Below are 22,576 nucleotides of genomic sequence, written 5' to 3'. Positions count from 1 at the left end.
AACACTACCTCACTGCTTTTCTATTTGTGTTGTTATGTGTGATGAGCAAACCATGGGGAGATGGGGTCCAGAGTTGACCCCCGCCCCTGTGAACTATGCTGCTAACGAGAGAGAGAGATAAAGAGGGAGAGAGGCACCTTGCTGCACATGCTGATAATGAGAGAGAGAAACAAGGATTTGTAGTTATGGCTTCTTCACTAATTGTTGACTTTACTTCCAAGGACATTTGGCCTGTTTGTGTGGATCCCTGCTGACATGGCAGAGTGGTGCCAGGTGCCTGCTGAGACAGGAGGGAGTGGCCCGGTTTGAGGGACATGGACATGGTCAGTTGATGGATGGCCGGTACCCCCGGCAGGGGAGATAAAAGACGAGTCTGCTGAGACACAGGCAGAGACGCCACTGGACACTGAGAGAGTGTTGTGCACCCACAGGAAGGTGGGGGCTTGGAGGATCGATTTGGGGGAATCGGTGAGAGGCTCACCGATTCCTGTGAAGGCAGGCCGGTGGGGGCTTGTGTGTGTGTCCACCCTCACCTGGGTGACAAGCTCACCACTGAAGAACGGTCTGGCCTGGAACAGAGGGGTCATAATCAGTGACCACAATGGTACAAGAAGACAACGGAAGGTTTGCCTGCTTTTTATCTCTCTCTCTCTCTCTCTCTCTCTCTCTCTCTCTCTCTCTCTCCCTCTCTCCCTCTCTTCCTCCCTCTCTCCCTCCCTCTCTCCCTCCCTCTCTCCCTCCCTCTCCCTCTCTCTCACATTACAACAGCAACTACCTCAACCTAAACTGAACTCTGCATTATCTTAAGACTATTCATTTACCCCTAGACTTTGATAGAGCTAGGTTTTGATTTGTATTTCCACACTTCTGTATCTATCATTGCTAACCTGTTTTATATGTATATTTGCATTTTTGATACTGTATTACTTAGTTTACTAATAAACACCTTTAGTTACAGTACCACCAGACTCCAACGTATCATTCCATTTCTGCTGGTTTGGTAACCCAGTCACGGGGTACGTGACACTATTTTGGCAATACTTATTTAATTTTACTATTATATTTATAAAGTTTGGTGTATATGCTGATGATATTGAACCTGATTCTGATACTGAAGAGAATATGGAAATCTGGGAGGTCGTGTGGGTTGTGAGGAGATTGCAGAGAATCATCAGAGTGACAGCAGTTCAATTCCATTCAAGTTTAATTGGCGTGCAACCATACATGAATACTCATGGTTACAACCAAACGCGACAGCGTTCCTCCAGGGTCAAGGAGCACAACACAGTACCGACAGTCACACCCAGCACAAAGCACACACAAGACAGCAAGCGTATGAAGGTATCAGTAAGGTTCAGCCACGCCAAAAAAAGAGCTCAAACTCAAGCCATCGATACTGCAGAAATCTACAGTCGACCACAATGGAGCTCATCTTCTGTCGAGCGAACACTGGGGGCAGTGAATGAGCAAGGACATGGCAGGAGGGATATATTAATGTAGAAATGTGAGTTTCGTTACTTTGGCAGGAAAAAAAATATAGAGAAGGCGAGAATGTTTTGAATGGTAGGAGATTTAACATTGTTGGTAGTCAGTGAGGCACAGATGTCCCTCTACAATATGAATCACAGACGTAACAGGCCAGAAGGTAGAGTCATAGAGTCATAGAAAAATACAGGACGGTCTGCCTATCTAGTCCATGCCAAACCATTTAAAGTGCTTATTCCCATCGACCTGCACCTGGACCATAGTCCTCCATACCCCTCCGTCCATCCAGGTAATTGAAATATTGATCTTCATGGCACGTGCATTTGACTGCAAGACTAGAAGCATTTTGCCACAATAAAGTTCTGGTGAGACTGGTATATTGTACATAGACCTACTGCAATGCTCCTCAGACAGGATGAAGAGGTCAATACTCCCCAATGCCATTAGGCTTTACAATTCAACCGCCAGGACTTAAGAACTTTGTAAAAGCTATTATTAATGCTTTTTGAGATAGTGATTTAGATGCATATCATATTTTTTACTGAGTTAAGTATTGTATGTAATTAGTTTTGCTACAACAAGTGTATGGGACATTGGAAAAAAAAGTTGAATTTCCCCATGGGGATGAATAAAGTATCTATCTATTTATCTATCTATCTATCTATCTATCTATCTATCTATCTATCTATCTATCTATCAGAGAGTCATAGACACATACAATACATTGTATGATCAGCACGAGATGTCTATGACGCATTAACACAAGAGATCCTGCAGACTTTTTAAACTTGATCCTTTCCGATTCATCCGATTTGTTCAAGCACACAAAGTTAGGATTTAAGGACATTCTCAACAGCATAAAACAAGGTCCAGTTTATTTAGTTAATGTTATCCATAAGGTATAGGCTGTCAATGCAATCATAAAGAAATGACACCAGTGGCTAAAGTTCATTAGAAGTTTGATGAGATTCAATGTCACCAAGGAGTCTAAAGTAACACACACAAAATGCTGGAGGAACTCAGCAGGTCAGACAGCATCTATGGAAATGAATAAACAGTTGACATTTTGGGCTGAGATCCTTCTTCAGGACTGAGAAAGAAGGGGGAAGATGCCAGAATAAAATGGTGGGAGGAGGGGAAAGTGGCTAGCTGGAAAGTGAGATGCGAAGCCAGGTGGGTGGGAAAGGTCAAGAGCTGGAGAAGAAGGAATCTGATAGGAGAGGAAAGTGGACTGAGGAGGGGACCTGGGGGGGAGCTAATAGGCAGGTGAGAAAAGGTAAAAGGTCAGAGTGTGGAATAGAAGAAGAGGGGAGGGGGAGGGAAATTTTTCTTTACAGGAAGGCGAAATCGATATTCATGCCATCAAGTTGGAGGCTGCATAGACAGAGTATAAGATGCTGCTTCTCCACTCTGAGGGTGGCCTCACCTTAGCACAAGGGTCAACACGTTGGGACGGGAATGGGAATTGAAATGTTTGGCCACGGGGAGTCTCCGCTCTTGGCGGGTGGTGCGGAGACGCTCGACGCAGCCGTCCCCCGATTTACGACGGCTCTCCGCGACGTAGAGGTGGCCGGATCGGAAGATAACCCGTGATAATAAAGCTGATTCTGCTTCGGATGAACTGATATATCACAACAACACGCACAAAATGCCGGAGGAACTCAGCAGCCCAGGCGGCATCTACGGAGAAAAAAAAGTACTGTGGACATTTTGGCCCAAGACGTCGACTGTACTTTTTTCCGTAGATGCTGCCCGGCCCGCTGAGTTCCTCCAGCATCTTGTGTGTGTTGCTCGGATTTCCAGCATCTGCAGATTTTCTCTTGTTTGTGGTTTGATATATCACAATGCGCCCAGCAGGCTACAATCCAGCCAGGTATGAAACAAGCAGAGTGAATTTACTTCAGGTAATTTAACAGCTCTGGCTGCCATGTACGGGCTGGAGTATTTCTTCTGCTTCTGCCTAGAGACCTTGTTTTGTTTGATTAACCTTACATTAACCTTCCCTCGACTCCTGGTCCCCAAGGACAATCTTTTCACAAGGTTTATGGTCTGCATTTCTCTTATTATTGATCACCATGGGAAAGGATACAATTTATTGCCCGTCTGAATGGGTGATAAAGCACATGGCTGGCTGGGTCAGTCTGAAGGGCAGAGAAGATTCAATCACATTTAGGACCATTAAGAGTTGAAAAGTACGTTTGCTGCTGCAGGGTAGTGTAGTGGTTTGTGTAACAGTGACCCGGATTCAATTCCACTGCTGTCTGTTAGGAGTTTTTACGTTCTCCCTCTCACTGCATGTTTTTCCACCGGGTGCCCCTTGGCTTCCTCCCACATTTCTCCCTCAACATCGAACAAACAAAGGAATTGATCGTGGATTACCGGAGGGACGGAGGCGGGCTCGCCCTGACCGCCATCAATCGGGCCGTAGTTGAGAGGATGAGAACCCTCTGGGTTTTCCCCGTTCCGGGCGGACGGGTCAGAAAACCTCTCTGGGAAGAGTGAAGGAGGAGGGGTATGCTTCGCGGTCAGTAATGTTCGGTGCGACCCCCAGAACGTGCATGTGCTCCAATCCTTTGTCCCCCCAGGCCTGGAATACCTGGTGCTGCTGCGCAGACCCTACTGGCTGCCTGGGGAGCTCACGGCTGTTACCATCACAGCGGTGTACATTCCGCCGCAGGCTGATGCTGACCTGGCCCTCAAGGAACTGTACGAGACCATCGACACGCTGGAGACTGCACACCCAGAGGCTGCCTTCATCGTCGCCGGTGACTTTAATCGAGTGTCGCTGACGGAAGTCTCTCCGAAGTTTTGTCAGCACATCCGGGTGAGCACACGGGGAGGTAAGACACTCGACCACTGCTACACTCCCTTCCGCAATGCTTACAAAGCTCTCCTCCGCCCAGCTTCTGGAAAATCAGATCACGCTTCGATCCTGCTTTCGCCGACGTACAGGCAGAAGCTGAAACAAGAGGCGGCCATCGTTAAAACCGCCCCGCTGTTGGTCCGACCGATCGGCCTCCGTGCTGCAGGACTGCTTCGATGACGTCGACTGGAATGTCTTCCACGACGAGGATGTCTCCGAGTTCACGGATGGAGTCAGGTGCTTCATCCGGAAGTGCATCGACGATGTTGTCCCCCAGAAGTCGGTCAGGGCCTTCCCGAACCAGAAACCCTGGATCAATAGTTCCGTGCGAGCAGCACTTACCGCGCGACATCGAGCTTACGTTGCCGCCGATCAGCAGGAGCTCAGGAAAAGCAGCTACAATCTGTACAAAGCTGTCAAGGCGGCGAAACAACAATACAGGGACAAGATTGAGTCAAGATTCACAATGATCAGCACACGTGACTTGTGGCGAGGGCTGCACACCATCGCAGACTTCAAAGCCAAACGTTGTGGTGCCACCAATGTCGTGGCCTCTCTCTCAGATGAGTTCAATCACTTTTACACTCGGTTCAATGTAACATGCCTGAACGACTGACGTCCTGTCTCACTCACCTCAATAATAAACAAATGCTTGGAGAGGCTGGTCAAGGATTACATCTGCAGCTTGCTACCACCCAAACTGGAACCCCTACAAACTGTGCCTACTGACACAGCCGATCGACAGACGAGCCACTGCTCTACATATCGTCCTTACACATCTGGAGAAGAAGGATGCTTATGTGAGAACGCTGTTCTTGGACTTCAGTTCCGCATTTAACACTATAGTTCCATCCAGGCTCGACAAGGAACTCGGAGACCTCGGCCTTGACCCTGCCTAGTGCAGCTGGATCCTGGACTTCCTGTCAGATCGCCGGCAGGTAGTAAGAGTGGGCTCCCTCACCTCCACCCCTCTGACCCTCAACACAGGAGCCCCTCAGGGCTGTGTACTAAGTCCCCTCCTTTACTCCCTGTATACCCATGACTGTGTCGCCACACACAGCTCTAACCTGCTAATTAAATGTGCCAACGACACTACATTGACTTGTCTAACTCAAACAATAACGATGAGGCCTACAGGGAAGAAGTCATCTCTCTGACACAGTGATGTCAAGAAAACAACCTCTCCCTCAATGTCACAAAAACAAAGGAGCTGGTTGTGGACTACAGGAGGAATGGAGATGGGCTAACCCCTATTGACATCAACGGATCTGGGGTTGAGAGGGTAAACAGCTTTAAGTTCCTCGGCATCCACATCACCGAGGTTGTGTGTTCTGTACACAGCAGCTGTGTGGTGAAAAAAGGCTCAACAGTATCTCTTTCACCTCAAACGGTTGAGGAAGTTTGGTGTGGGCCCCCAGATCCTGAGAACTTCCTACAGGGGCACAATTGAGAGCATCCTGACTGGCTGCATCACTGCCTGGTATGGGACCTGTACCTCCCTCAATCGCAGGACTCTGCAGAGAGTGGTGCGGACAGCCCAGTGCATCTCTAATTGTGAACTTCCCATGATTCAGGACGTTTACAAACACAGCTGTGAGAAAAGGGCCCAAAGGGTCACTGGGGACCCGAGTCACCCCTAGCACAATCTATTCCAGCTGCTACCATCTGGGAAACGGTACCGCAGCATAAAAGCCAGGACCAACAGGCTCCGGGACAGCTTCTTCCACCAGGCCATCAGACTGATTAACTCACGCTGATCTGAGTGTATTTCTATATTACATTGACTGTTCTATTTATTATAAATTATTATAAATTGCTCTGATTGCACATTGCACATTTAGACAGAGACATAAAGAATTTTACTTCTCATGTATGTGAAGGATGTAAGAAATAAAGTCAATTCAATTCAATTAATTTCAAGTTCCTCGGTGTACACATCACTGAGGATCTCACCTGGACTGTACCTACCGGCTGTGTGGTGAGAAAGGCAAAACAGCGTCTCTTCCACCTCAGATGGCTGAAGAAGTTCGGCACGATTTCGAGTCCCCAAATCCTCAGGACTTTCTACACGGTCTCCATCGAGAGCATCCTGACTGACCGTGTCACCACCTGGTATTGGAACTGTACCTCTCTCAATCACAGGACTCTGCAGAGAGTAGTGCGGACAGCCCAGCTCATCTGTAGTTGTGAACTGTCCTCTATTCAGGACATTTACAGCAGCAGGTGTGTAAAAAGGGCCCAGAGGATCATCAGGGACTCCAGCCACCCCAACCACAAACTGTTTCAGCTGCTTCCGTCTGGCAAACGGGACCATGGCATTAAGGCCAGGACCAACAAGCTCCAGGACAGCTTCTTTCACCAGGCCATCAGATTTATCAATACACATTGATCTGATTGCATATCTGACAGTACACACATGGATACAAAACAATTATATATACAATCTGAGTGCTTGAGCAATATCCTCCCACATTTCCCTTCCTTCTTGTTCGTACATTGCGATCGAGATACGACATAAAGGTTTTTACTCCCTTGGATGTAAGAAATAAAGTAAATACAAACACAAAGACACACAGGTTAGCAGGTTAATTGGCGACATGGGTGGAATTGGGTCGTGCAGGCTCGTTGGGCCGGGAGGACCTGTTACCGTGCTGTACCTCGAAACAAAAGTAAATAAATAATTCTTCCCTGAAGGGCATGAGTGAACCAGATGGGTTTTTAGCACATTCTGTAAGTGCCACAAGCCACTGTTCTTCATACTAGCTTTGATCCACAGGTCAGGTCTCCAAGTCATTAGGTGAATTAACTAAGAGTGTGACATCAGATGAGGGGGGAAGGACACAAAGCTTCTAAGAGTAGATACTGTCTCAATATCTTATTATGTGTTTTTCATTGCATCTGTGCACTCGTGCTTATGATAATAGACTTGACTTTGATTAAGAAGTAAACAACATATAGGCAACATTCTTACGGACATTTCAATTCCTTGCTGTTATTATCTTGGAGGACCTGTCCTGGGCCCAGCATGTTACTGCAATTACGAGTAAAGCACAGCAGCACCTCTACTTCCTTTGGAGTTTATGAAGATTCGGCATCACATCTAAAACTTTGACAAACTTCTAAAGATGTGCAGTGGAGAGTATATTGACTGGCTGTGTCACAGCCTGGTATAGAAACACCAATGCCTTTAAATGGAAAATCCTACAAAAAGTAGTGGACACGGCCCAGTCCATCGATGGTAAAGCCCTCCCACCACTGAGCACATCTACTTGAAATGCTGTCGCAGGAAAGCATGCAGAGTGTTGAGTATAGGAGTTGGGATGTAATGTTAAAATTGTACGAGGCATTGGTGAGGCCAAATTTGGAGTATTGTGTACAGTTCTGGTCACCGAATTATAGAAAAGATGTCAACAAAATAGGGAGAGTACAGAGGAGATTTACTAGAATGTTACCTAGGTTTCAGCACCTAAGTTACAGGGAAAGATTGAACAAGTTAAGTCTTTATTCTTTAGAGCGTAGAAGGTTGAGGGGGGACTTGAAAGAGGTATTTAAAATTATGAGGGGGATAGATAGAGTTGATGTGGATAGGATTTTTCCATTGAGAGTAGGGGAGATTCAAACAAGAGGACATGAGTTGAGAGTTAAGGGGCAAAAGTTTAGGGGTAACACAAGGGGGAACTTCTTTACTCAGAGAGTGGTAGCTATGTGGAACGAGCTTCCAGTAGAAGTGGTAGAGGCAGGTTTGTTATTGTCGTTTTAAAAAAAAATTGGATAGGTATATGGACAGGAAAGGAATGGAGGGTTATGGGCTGAGTGCAGGTTGGTGGGACTAGGTGAGAGCAAGCGTTCGGCACGGACTAGAAGGGCCGAGATGGCCTGTTTCCGTGCTGTAATTGTTATATGGTTATATAGGAAAGCAGTATCCATCATCAGGGACTCCCACCACCCAGGTCGTGCTCTCCTCTTGCTGCTGCCACCAGGAAGAAGGCACAGGAGCCTCAGGACTCACACCACCAGGTTCAGGAACAGTTACCACCCCTCAACCATCAGACCCTTAAGCCAAAGTGGATAACTTCACTCAACTTCACTTGCCCCATCATTGAAATGTTCCCACAACCCATGGACTCACTTTCGAAGACTCTTCATCTGATGATCTCAATTTCTGTATAGCTTATTTATTTATATATTATTGTTGTTTCTGTATTTTTGTATTTGCAAAGTTTGCTGTCTTTTGAACGACCAGCTTGGTGCAGTCTGTCATTGATTCTAGGATGGATTAGCTCAGCATGCGCATAAGAAACTAAACCTCAGGGTTGTAGATGGTGACATAGATGTACTTGGATAATAAATTTACTTTGAACTATGATTTTTTAAATAAGCATAAATTATACAATTTTTACAAGAAAGGACGTGATTAGAAAAAAGATCCATTTTAGTGAAAAATGATCACTGCTTGTAACATCGTTAAACTGTAGTGATTAGGGTTTTGCCAGTCGGTTGAAGGATGGAATGGTTGAAGGGAGGTGGCTGTTCTTGAACCTGGTGATGTGGGGACTTGAGGATTCTGTACCTCCTGCACAACAGTAGCTGTGACAAGATGGCGTGGCCCGGATAGTGAGGACCTTTCACATTGGACGTTGCCTTCTTGAAACAGGGCCCCCTGTAGATACAATCGATGCTGGAGTGTGGAATTGATGTATTGGGCAGAGTCCACGACTCCCTGCTGCTTCTTATCTTCCTGTACATGCGAAGTGCCACACCACACGCACCAGGAAGAAGGCACAGGAGCCTCAGGACTCACACCACCAGGTTCAGGAACAGATATTACCCCTCAGTCGTCAGGCTCGTGAACTAAAGGGGGTAACTTCTCTCAACTTGACTTGCCCCATCATTTAAATGTTCCCACAACCTACAGACTCACTTTCAAGGACTCTTTATCTCATGTTCTCAATATTTATTGCTTATTTATTTATTATTATTGTGTCTTTTTGCATTTGCATAGTTTGATGTCTTCTACACTCTGGTTGAACACCCTAGTTGGATGGTCTTTCATTGATCCTAGTATAGATTCTATAGATTTATTGAGTATGCCCATAGGAAAATGAATCTCAGGGTTGTACATACATGGTGATGTATATGTACTTTGTTAATAAATTTACCCAGAGCCTGGACTGACACTTTACTGCCCTATTGTCTTGTTTATTATTTATTGTAATGCCTGCACTGTTTTGTGCACTTTATGCAGTCCTGGTAGGTCTGTAGTCTAGTGTAGTTTTTTTCTGTGTTGGTTTTTACGTAGTTCAGCCTAGTTTTTGTACTGTGTCATTGATGCACCATCAATAACTCTCTGAGACGTGAGGCAAGATATAGGCTTTTATTGGCTGGAAGAAAGAACAAGCAGCAATTGACCACCATGCTACATCCTGGAGACTGAGGCCGGGGCGGTGTCTCCAATCGCCTTTATACCGGGGTCTGTGGGAGGAGCCACGGTCAGTGGGAGGAGCCACAGGAGCAGTCAGCGGGGGTGCATGTCCAGACAGGTATATGTAGTTCACCACAGTCATGTAACACCATGTTCCTGAAAAAACGTTGTCTCATTTTTGCTATGTACTGTACCAGCAGTTATGGTTGAAATGACAATAAAAAAGTGACTTGACTTACTGTGAATTTCGGAACTATGAACTTTTAACTTCCTACTGTAAGAAGACCAGTACTGTATACAGTTCTCACGGTCTGGTTTCACCAATGTCCTATATAAATTCCCTACTCAAATCCACTTGAAAATTAATAAACATATTAGAAACTCAAAGTCAAAGTCAGGTTTACTGTCGTATGCATAAGAACTTGTGTTCACGGGTGCAATGATACACTTGCGTGTAGCTGCGTCACAAGGCAGATAGTGTCAGGAATGCAGCGCTCCAATAAAAGGCCCTTCCAACCCATCAATCCCAGTTACACTCATGTGACCAATTTGCCTACTATGACATTAGTAGTGGGAAAGTTATTGGAAGGGGCATTTTAAGGGACCGGATATATGAGTACTTGGATAGACGTGGACTGATTAGGGAGAGTCAACATGGTTTTGTGCACGGTAGGCCAAACCTACAGAGTGTTTCGAGGAACTTTCCAGGAAAGTTGATGAAGGCACGGCAGGTGATGTTGTCTACATGGACTTTTGCAAGGCTTTTGACAAGGTCCCGCATGGGAGGTTGGTCAAGAAAGTTCTGTCACTTGACGTTCAAGAAGCGGTAGTAAGCTGGATCAGACATTGGCTTTGTGGGAGAAGCCAGAGAGCGGCAGTAGATGCAAGGCCCTCTGACTGGAGGCCTGTGACTGGTGGAGTGTCGCAGGGACTGATGAGGGTCCGTTTTTGCTTGTCATCTATATCAATGATCTGGAAAATAATGTAGTTAACAGGATCGACAAATTTGCAGATGACGCCGAGATTGGGGATGTATTGGACAGTGAGGAAGACCATCAGAGCTTGCAGCTGGATCTGGACCAGTTGAAAAATGGCAGGTGAAATCTAATGCAGACAAGTATGAGGAGTTACACTTCAGGAGGACCAACCAGAGTAGGTCTGACACACTGAACGACAGGAGTACTGTAGAACAAAGAGATCTAGGAATATCGGTCCATAATTCATTGAAAGTGGCGTCACAGGTAGATAGGGTCATTAAGAAAGCGTTTGGCACATTGGCCTTCATAAATCAAAGTACTGAGTACAGGAGATGGGATGTTACGTTGAAGTTCTATAAGACACTGGTGAGGCCACATTTGGAGTATTGTGTGCAGTTTTGGCCACCTATGTACAGGGAAGATGTAAATAAGGTTGAAATAGTACAGAGAAAATTTACAAAGATATTGCTGGGTCTGAAAGATCTGAGTTATAAGGGAAGTTTGAATAGGTTTATTCCTTGGAATGTAGAAGATTGAGAGGAGATTTGATAAGGGTATACAGGATTATGTCAAGTCAAGTCAAGTCACTTTTATTGTCATTTCGACCATAACTGCTGGTACAGTACATAGTAAAAATAAGACAACGTTTTTCAGGACCATGGTGTTACATGACACAGTAAAAAAACTAGACTGAACTACGTTAAAAAACAACAAAGAGAAAGCTACACTAGACTACAGACCTACCCAGGACTGTATAAAGTGCACAAAAACAGTGCAGGCATTACAATAAATAATAAACAGGACAATAGGCACAGCAGAGGGCAGTAAGTTGGTGTCAGTCCAGGCTCTGGGTATTGAGGAGTCTAATAGCTTGGGGGAAGAAACTGTTACATAGTCTGGTCGTGAGAAGAGTTTGTATGAGGGGTGCGTGGGATCCTTCATAATGCTGTTTCCTTTGCGGATGCAGTGTGCAGTGTAAATGTCTGTGATGGTGGGAAGAGAGACCACGATGATCTTCTCACTGACCTCACTATCCGCTGCAGGGTCTTGCGATCCGAGGCGGTGCAATTTCTGAACCAGGCGGTGATGCAACTGCTCAGGATGCTCTCAATACAACCCCTGTAGAATGTGATGAGGATGGTGGGGTGGGAGGTGGACCTTCCCCAGATAGGGTAAATGCAAGCAGGCTTTTCCCACTGAGGTCGGGTGGGACTGCAAGTAGAGGTCATGGGTTAAGGGTGAAAGGTGAAGAATTTAAGAGGAACGAGGGGAAACTTCTTCACTCAGAGGGTGGTGAGAGTGACAAATGAGATGCCAGCGCAAGTGGTGCAATTTCAACTTTTAAGAGAAGTTTGAATAGGTACATGGACGGGAGGGGTATGGAGGGCTGTGGTCTGGGAGCAGGTGGATAGGACTAGGATGCATAAATGGTTCAGCATGGACTAGACAGGCCAAAAGGCCTGATCCTGTGTTGTACTTTTCTGGCAGCTCATTCCACCATCTCACCAGCTGGCAAAACCCTGGTACAGTTTAACAATACTGTGAGCACGTTGCACTTAAATGAACTTTGTTTGTGTTTGTTTTAAGTGTGTTCCTACTTGGAAAAAATGTTTAATTTATGCTTTTCTTGTGGAAGTTGCTGATACTCTATGATGTTATGTGCCTGTGACGCTGCCGTAGGCATCTTTTTCAATGCACTTGAGCAAACTCGAACCTGTCTGTATGATAACAAACTTGACTTTGACTTTCCATTTGACATTCAGCTAACTGTTCTCCACCAGTGCAGCCCCCAATCTCAGCACACATTGCTAAGCTGCCAAAGACGTTTTGCACAGTACTGTATCTGTCAACGTGGAGCGGAGGGCGAGTTTGTAAATCTGGCGGGAGCAAAGGATGTCGGGAGTGGCGAGGGTGGAGCGCCAAAGAAGTGGCGTGGGACAGCTGGTGGAGAGGGAGTGCCAGGGTGGGGAGTGGTGTGGTTGCAGACACACCCAGCCCTGAGACACCTGGCATTTGATTCCAAACAATTGCTTTATTAATTATTACAGAATGTCTCTCTGGTGCTTCCTGCTCCCTCCCCTCTCCCTTCCCTGTTTCCTCAAACACGATTCCCCTCTCCCTGTCCCTGTCCCCTTCCCACTCTCAGTCCACAAAAGAGACCCATATCGGAATCAGGTTTATCATCACTCACATACGTCATTGAAATCTGTTTTTTTGTTTGTGGCAGCAGTACAGTGCAATACATAAAATTACGACAGTACTCTGCAAATGTTTTAGGCTCCCGGGCTATATACATGTGCCTAAGACTTTTACACAGTACTATAATGTCATCCCGGGCTGTGGTTCTCAGGTGACAAGAAAGGGCAGTGATGGCTACCTGGTTTGCTCATCCATGACATCCAGTCATCTACATGCAGTTATTTGTTTAAGACTACAGAAAGAGTCTGATATGAGTTGGGTACACCTTGCAGTAACCAATGACCCAGGTTCCATTCCCACCACTGCTTGTAAGGAGTTTGCATGTTCTCCCTGAGACTGCGTGGGTTTCCTCCGGGCTCTCTGGTTTCCTCCCACAGTCCAAGGTTAGTTGGTCATTGTAAATTGTCCCGCGATTAGGCTGGGGTTAAATCGGGGGTTGCTGGTCGGCACAGTTCGAAGGGACGGAAGGGCCAGTTCCATGCTTTATCTCAATAGATAAACAGACAAACACATAAATAAACACAAAGTACACTGCAGTTGCTGGGGTCAAATCAACACGTCCAAACAAGCTGGAGGAACTCAGCAGGTCGGGCAGCAGCCGTGGAAACGAACAGTCAACATTTCGGGCCGAGACCCTTTGTCAGGACTGAAGAGGGAGGGGGCAGGGGCCCTATAAAGAAGGTGGGGGGCGGGGGGAGGGTGCCAGGTGAAAAACCAATCAGAGGAAAGATCAAGGGGTGGGGGAGGGGATAGGCAGGAGAGGTGAAGAAGGAATGTAAGGGGAAAGCACTCTGGGTAGCGGAAGAAGGCAGAACCATGAGAGAGGTGATAGGCAGCTGGAGGAGGAGGCAGAGTGAAACTGGGATGGGGGAAGGAAGAGGGAGGGAATTACCGGAAGTTGGAGAATTCGATGTTCATACCAAGGGACTGGTGGCAACCCAGATGGTATATGAGGTGTTGCTCCTCCAACCTGAGTTTGGCCTCATCATGGCAGTGGAGGAGGCCATGTATGGACATATCCGAATGGGAATGTGAAGCAGAGTTAAATAAGTTAGTAAGTAAGTTCAGAAACTTCAGATGATGGGGAACCTTTGTTATTCACGTGGTTCTGCTGATTTTTTTTGATGAATTTATTGATTGCTGGAAAGGCCAGCATTTTCTGGTCAACCTTAAATACCTCAGAGAAAGCAGTGGTGAGCCGCCATGTTGGACTGCCACAGTCCATTTCCTGAAGGTACTGTTAGATCTTGGAGATTTTGCAATGCAGAAGTTCAGAATGAGACGTAAAACTTCATGATTAAAGACATTTTATTAAATATTACAGGAACAAAAAAAAACAGAAGATGTGGCAAACAAATAAATCATAATATTTTGTACAAAACCTAGCTGCAACTGATAAAGTAACAACGTGCCAGTGATAATAATTAACCCATGAAACGCCAGGTACAAGTTGCATGGCAACGGCTGCAGAAAAAAAAACCTACCGTAGATGTCGGATTATAAGCCGCTACTTTTTTCCCACATTTTGAACAGCTTTGAACACTGAGGCCTTTAATACGGTGCGGCTAATACATGGTTTTTTTCATGCCGCCAAAAACATTTTGCCTCGTAACAGTAGACCAATAAAATTGATGAGTAGTTCACAGAGGTCCAATGAAATTGTACGATAAATCAAGCGCACTTTCACAATTAAATTATTGTAAATCAGTCATTTGTACTCACCCTCATCAACATGGAAAACACTCGAAGAAAAGCATTGTGCTGCCTTTATGGCAGTTATTTAGTTTATAATATTTTCGCTTAGTAATTCATTTTCTAGTTAAAGTTAGAAGTGTTTTAACTATATTTGTTTTCTGTACTACATCACGGGATGCTATGACGTCACACCCGGTTTTGCCGCGTCTTGTGGGAAAAATGCCAGTTTGCGATAAACGGGAAGGAGGGGTGCGAGCGGCATTACGCGAGCGGCATTGGATCTGAGCGAACGCTGCTTTTAAGTTAAAGGCGATCAATAACTTTTCCTGGTAGGCTGCAGTATATATATTTTTTACCAGTCGTTAGGAGATATTGGAATGTTGTTCAGTAAAAAAGTATACGCAACGTATATTTAAAAGTAGCCGCGTTACAGGCACGGTTCGAAAAAAAGCATTTGCAATATGTATTTGTTTATGTTACCATATGGATTTAATTAAAAGTTAAAAAATCCTCACGTGTAATATCTTTCTGTGTAAATATCTCATATTACAACGTGGGACACCTGCGGCCGAAAATCCGGTGCGGCCGAAAATACGGTGCGGCCTAAAATCCGGTGCGGCCTGTACAAGTAAAAAATTGATTTTCTTTCTAAAATTAGAGCCAGCGGCTTTTAATCAGGTGCGCTCTGTAGTCCGGAATCTACGGTAAGAAATTTCTGGAAAAGTACAGAAGCAACTATACTACAATTATTGGAAATTTCACTGCACAATTACACGTATCTACAAGAGGTTATTTTTGTTCTTTACCACACCCTGTGATGGAGCAGGTGGCAACCCTGCCCTTTCTTTAGCATTTTTGTCTGTTTTTCACAAGGCCGGGTCGCTAGCTCGACGCTCCACCCAGCTTGGATGGAAAGCGCGCAAGGAGCCGGCTGTATTCGAACCCGGGACCGCTCCAGCTTCCGGGGTTTAGATGCTCTGACTCTCTGAAATATGGATATCTGGCGTGGCCCCTTTAAAGATTTAGGCCCACTCCGCTAATTGGCGGCCATGTTTCGGCACCAGAATTTTAACATTTACAGAGCAGCTGAACTCAGGTTCGGTGCTCAGTCACCAGGTCTACTTTAGGTTCTCGTCTAGCGTCTGGTTTAGAACGCGGACCTCATTTCGTGCCTCGATTCCAGTCTCAGATACTCCAGCGCTTGGTCCTAACCATCCTCCCCTAGGATTGTACCTCATCACAATCACAGGTTTGTATCATGCAATGACACAAGCAAGCACCGGAAAATTAAACTGGTCAACGTAAGCTTCTTATCAAAGTATGTATATGTCTTTTTATTTTCCACCTTTCTTGCAGGCATTTACAGGACAATAAGGAAATACAATACAACTTCTGAAAAACTATACATAAACAGAGACTGACAAATGACCAGTGCACAACGACAACAAAAATAACAACTCTATACTCTTATTCTCACTAATCTTTTGGATAGAGAACTCCAGGTTTTAGACGAGTGTCTCGGAGGGGAGCTCACAGGATCGTTGCCCTTCTGTGCGGCAGCAATCGTGGATTTGTTAGCTGGATAAACGTTCCAAAATGTACAACAACCCTACCGTGTCCTGACGTGTGTTTGATTTGCACGCCCCATTGAGGGAATCTCTCCTGTTTTGATCTCTCTTGTTTGGAGTCTTCACGCTCATCTGAACAGCCAGTTTTGCATCACTTCCAAAGATGCCTTTCAAATGAGTCCTCGTTCCCCCTCAGTCACCACTCGCTTTCAAAATCCAGAGGCGAGCAGTAATTGAAGTGCATGTTTACTTAAACACACAGCTGCAAAAGGTTGTAAATTTCCATCTTGCATTCGTTAATAACTTGTCCGATAATGGTTTTGAAGCATGAATCTGTTTAATACAATGTGAAGAGAGGGATCAAAGTCGAATCACTTCACATCAAATGCAAATTCACTGACCGGTTTTCTATGGTAGATACAGCTTAAAGGTTAAATTCAAAGCCAGTTTTTTCCCCTCATTTGCGTGGCACTTAATCCCTTTTCTTTCAAAGAAACTCCTCATTCGCTGAAATACTTTGAAGTCGAAATAGTATTGTTGCGTGGATGCCAATTTATAAACAGCCAAGAGATGTTCATTTCCTCATAGGTATAAACCAACACAGTTAAAGATTTCCTGGAACAGCATTGTTTCAAATGACAGGTAAGGTTTAGCAGTGGAGTACTTGGGTGGTGGGGTGGAGATGCATCTCTAACAAAGGAGGTGTAAGGCACTCCTTCCTTCTGCCAGGTCACCCTTGGGCAAAGTGCAGCACCTGTTTAGCCATCTCCCCCCCCCCCACCCCCCCAATCAGGGTCACGAGAAGCCATGGGGGCAGGTGGTGGATGGTCGCATGAGGAGCTGGTGCACATCACAAGTCCTGGTTATGCGACCGCTGACGCCAGGCAGACAATCTCTGAAGAGTATCGATGATGGCTGGGGTCGCCAGTCTTGTAAAGGCACTGCCCAGGAGGCAATGGAAACCACTACTGTAGAATTTGCCAAGTACAATCATGGTCATAGACCAGGATCGCCCACGTCATCCAACACAGCGCGTAATGATGATGAGTATTGTGCAAAAGTCTTAGGCACCCTAGCCATGTATTCATGTGCTTAAGACCTTTGCTCAGTGCTCAGTGCTGTATTTGTCAACGTGGAGCGGAGAGTGACTTTGTAAATCTGGCAGTAGCAAAGGATGTTGGAAATGGCGAGGGTGGAGCACTAGAAGAAGGGTGTGGGACAGGTGGCAAGGAAAGAGTGCCAGGGTGGTGCAGACACACCCAGCCCTGAGACACCAGGCAGGGTCATTAGATTCCAAACATTTGGTTTGTTGATCATTACAGAATGTCTCACTGGTGTTTCCCACTCCCTCTCCTCTCCCTACCCTTTTCCCAACCACGATTCCCCTCTCCCTGCCCCCTTCCCACTCTCAGTCCACAATAGAGACCCAGATCAGAATCAGGTTTATCATCACTCACACATGTCATGATTTTTTGGTGGCAGCGGTACGTTGCAATACATAAAATTACTACAGTACTGTGCCAAAGTCTTAGCCACCCTAGCGTGCTCTCTCTCCTCTCTCTCTCCCTCTCTCTCCCCCTCTCTCTTTCCTCCTCTCTCTCCCTCTCTCCTCTCCCCTCTCCCCCTCTCTCCCCTCTCCCCCTTCTCTCTCTCTCCCTCCCTCTCTCTCTCCTCCTCTCTCTCTCCCTCTCTCTCCCCCCTCTCTCTTTCCTCCTCTCTCTCCCTCTCTCCTCTCCCCTCTCCCCCTCTCTCCCCTCTCCCTCTCTCTCTCTCCCTCCCTCTCTCTCTCCTCCTCTCTCTCCCTCTCCCTCTCTGTCTCTCTCCCCCTCTCTCACTCTCTCCTCCCCCTCTATCTCTCCCCCTCCCTCTCTCTCTCTCCCCCTCTCCTTCTCTCCCCCCTCCCCTCTCTCTCTTTCTCTCTCCCCCCTCTCTCCCTCGCTCTCTCTCTCTCTCTCCCTTTCTCTCTCTCTCCCTCTTTCTCTCTCCCCCTCTCTCCCTCGCTCTCTCCCTCCCCTCTCTCTTTCCCCATCCCTCTCTCTCTTTCTCTCTCCCCCCTCTCTCCCTCACTCTCTCTCTCTCTCTCCCTTTCTCTCTCTCTCTCCCTCTTTCTCTCTCCCCCTCTCTCCTTCGCTCTCCCTCCCCTCTCTCTCTCTCCCCATCCCTCTCTCTCTTTCTCTCTCCCCCCTCTCTCTCTCGCTCTATATATATATTTATATGCCTAAGTTACTGTGTTCAGTACAGGGAGAGTGCAGAGGACACCAGCAGGCAGGATATTCAACAGAACTTTATTGATAACCCGGCTTGTACAATATGTAAACTCCTCCCATGTGGGAGTGGCTAACTGAGTGGCATGGGGTTAACATGAGGTTGGCGGTGTTGTAGATAGTGTAGAGGATTGTCGAAGATTGCAGAGAGACATTGATAGGATGCAGAAGTGGGCTGAGAAGTGGCAGATGGAGTTCAACCTGGAGAAGTGTGAGGTGGTACATTTTGGAAGGACAAACTCCAAGGCAGAGTACAAAGTAAATGGCAGGATACTTGGTAGTGTGGAGGAGCAGAGGGATCTGGGGGTACATGTCCACAGATCCCTGAAAGTTGCCTCATAGGTAGGTAGGGTAGTTAAGAAAGCTTATGGGGTGTTAGCTTTCATAAGTCAAGGGATAGAGTTTAAGAGACGCGATGTAATGATGCAGCTCTATAAAACTCTAGTTAGGCCACACTTGGAGTACTGTGTCCAGTTCTGGTCGCCTCACTATAGGAAGGATGTGGAAGCATTGGAAAGGGTACAGAGGAGATTTACCAGGATGCTGCCTGGTTTAGAGAGTATGCATTATGATCAGAGATTAAGGGAGCTAGGGCTTTACTCTTTGGAGAGAAGGAGGATGACAGGAGACATGATAGAGGTATACAAAATATTAAGAGGAATAGACAGAGTGGACAGCCAGCGCCTCTTCCCCAGGGCACCACTGCTCAGTACAAGAGGGCATGGCTTTAAGGTAAGGGGAGGGAAGTTCAAGCAGGATATTAGAGGAAGGTTTTTCACTCAGAGAGTGGTTGGTGCGTGGAGTGCACTGTCTGGCTCAGTGATGGAGGCAGATACACTAGTGAAGTTTAAGAGACTACTAGACAGGTATATGGAGGAATTTAAGGTGGGGGGTTATATAGTAGGCAGGGTTTGAGGGTCAGCACAACATTGTGGGCCGAAGGGTCTGTAATGCGCTGTACTATTCTATGTTTTATATTAACTACCTTCACGTCTTCCCTTCTTGAAAAAACAAGAAAAGCTTGATATGTTCTTCTTGTCCATAAAATTGGACTGAAATTATAGTCACTCTAATTGGGTGACTCAGTTCATTTTACCCAGGGCACGTAACCTATGTTCCTTACATAAACATAAAAATGAATTGCCAACATTATAACTGTCTTTCTCTGTGTTTTAACAGTCTCTCTCTCTCTCCTTTCCTTCCTTTCTCCCCGCCTCTTTTTTTTCCAAAAGTCTCATTTTTGAAATGTTTTCAACATTAGATCTCCATTAAAACACTAAAATACCAAAAGATTAAAACCTAGATCTCACGGAGGTCAGGGCAGACTGCCTGAACACTCGGGCAAAGTGAGAGGATTATTCTGCCTTGGCTATTAGGCTATGGAGTTCATCTCTGTGGTGGGACAGATAAATTGCCCCGTGATTAGGCTAGGATTTACTCAGGGAATTGCTCGGCGGCACGGCTCGAAGGGCAGAGAGGGCCTATTCTGTGTGGTATCTCAGTAAACAGAAAATAAATAAGCCTCATTCTGAATCTTTGCAGATGTGGAGGTAAGTCATCCCAGTGTTTTGGGCTGAGGAGGCTGACAAGTTTCAGGTAGGAACTGAATGCCTATCAAGTGGCAACTGAAGTGCTCACAAGCCCACGTGAGAGCCAGCACCTCCTTTTCGACTTGGGCGCCACACTGTTCAGTAAGAGTCAGTGCTCTTTCTATACCCCACCGCTGTATTGCATGAAAACTGCCCCTAGGCCAAAGGAAGAGGCACCTGCGGTTTTGTTCGGATCAAAGAATCCCAAAGGTGGAAGGATAAGCTCTGCTTTAAGTGGTGAGAATGACCTCTCCTGTGGTGTGTACCAGCTCCAAATGTTTCTCTGAGAGAGGAGGTCATTTAGTGGCATTGTTTTCTCTGCCAAACCTGGAATTAACCAGCTGGTTTTCCATGCAAAAGAAACTGCAGATCTCTGATACATCCATAGGTTGTTCAATGTTCTGAACTCCTGCCACTTTGTCTGAATCTGGTTGCACTCCCTCTGAGGACAGTTGGTGGCCTAAGAAGCTCACCTCCAACTTTACAAATTTGCATTTCCTTTCGTTCATGGTGATTCCGGCCTGTTTGGGTTTTTCTAAGGCAGCTTCCGCTCTTCTGTCACGCTCTTCACTTGAGACTCCGAAGATGAGTACATCATCCATGTGGTAGACTACTCCTTCCTGTCCCTCCAGAATTTGGTTCATCTTCATCGGAAAGAGCTCAGGGGCTGATGAGATGCCAAAAGGGAGTCTCTTGAAGGCATAGTGCCCATATGGCGTGATAAAGATTGTAAGCTTCTGTGACTCAGGAGCTAATTATTCAATTTTGTTCGACCAACACAGATCCTCACTGTGCCATCTGGCTTGGGAACAGGAACAATGTCCGCACACCAGTCAGTCGTTCCTTTCACTCTAGTTATGATGTCAAGAGCCTCCATTCTCTCAAGTTCAGCTTTGACTTTGTTCATCAATGAGACTGGTATATGCCTCGCTGTGGTCAGGGAGTAGAGAGTCATTCCTGGCCTCAGTCAGATAAGGTACCCCCAGGCCCGTGAACAACTCCGGGTACTTCTCCTGCCACTGAGCATTGTTTAGTGAATCCAGTCTTGCACTGAGGTTCAGCTTCTCGATGTGTCGTCCCAATAGTGTTGAGAAGAGATTCGGAACAACATAGACGTCCTCTTTTAACTGTTTCTCGTTTTTACGGATAGAAGTAGTAAACGTCCCTTTCACACTCAGCTTCTGTTTCCCTGGCCCCATGAGCACTTTCTCTGCTGGGTTTAGCGTAATGCCTGATTCCTTCACCGGTATTGTGAACAGACATTTGCGGATGGCTGTGACATCTGCCCCAGTGGACATTTTGAACATCTCTGCCTCATTTTGCAACTGGACCATAGTCCGCCAGCTTTGTCTATTTAAATCTCGAGCCCCAAGGGAAACTCTCTCTTCATGTGAATCATGATCTTTGACTTGCTGTTTTTAAGTGACGCTGGATTTTATAATGGCCAACTCTATTGTATTGGTGGCATTTCACTTCTTTTGCTGGATAGAACTCCTTGACGTGGAATGGAGACTTCCTGCATCTCCTGCAGCAGGACATTTTACCTGCTCTTTGTTTCACTTGTCTGTTTTGGTTGAGGTGAGCTCTATCGACACCTCTTTCTGCAGTCTTTCCTCGGCCTGATATATCGACTGTACTTTTTTCCACAGACGCTGCCTGGCCTGCCGAGTTCCTCCAGCGTTTTGTGTGTGTCGCTCGGATTTCCAGCGCCTGCAGAAGTTAGCAGGTTAGCAGATGTCTTGTTAGCAGACGAGATGGGAAAAGTATTTAATTGGGGGAGGGCAGATTATGACGCTATTAGACCAGAATTTGGGAGTGTAAATTGGGAACGGTTGTTCTCAGAGAAATGTACAGTGGAGATGTGGAGGTTGTTTGAGGAGTTCTTGCATGGGGTTCTCGATAGGTTTGTCCCATTGAGGCAGAGAAAGGCTGGTAAAAGGTGAAGGAACTGTGGATAACAGGTGTGATGGAACATCTAGTCAAGAAGAAGGAAGCATACTTGAGGTTTAGGAAGCAAAGATCAGACAGGACTCTTGAGAGTTACAAGGTAGCCAGGAAGGAGCTGAAGCAGGGACTTAGGAGAGTGAGAAAGGGTCATCAGAAGGCCTTGGTGAGTAGGATTAAGAAACCCCCAAGCTGATTTTATATGAAACACCTGGTTTCCTTGGCTGCGTATGTCTAGGGAAGGCAATCCCCGGCAAATCTCCGCCAAACTCGTGAGATTGAGACACGCTCGATCCCACCCCAAACCCCGGTTTGTGTGAATGCTGTGTATTTGCCACCCTGTTACAAAGTAGTGCCATGAAATAACACTGTACACTGCATGCGATTAAGGGAATTGTATTTGTGAATCTTGACAAAGGGTTAGTAAAGAATAACAAAGAAAAGGGCCCATTCTAATTAAACAGTCAAATGTGCACAAGTTGGAGCTCATCTTGAACTTCTCTGTCACTCACGTGCCGGGCCCTCGGTCAACGTGAAAGCACACGCCACCTTCCGAACGTCGCTCGCAAT

The sequence above is a fragment of the Hemitrygon akajei genome, chromosome 24 (genome assembly GCF_048418815.1).
Source record: "Hemitrygon akajei chromosome 24, sHemAka1.3, whole genome shotgun sequence".
NCBI classification, from domain to species: domain Eukaryota; kingdom Metazoa; phylum Chordata; class Chondrichthyes; order Myliobatiformes; family Dasyatidae; genus Hemitrygon; species Hemitrygon akajei.
The sequence above is the reverse complement of the archived record's forward strand: the minus strand, read 5'-3'. Positions refer to the sequence as shown.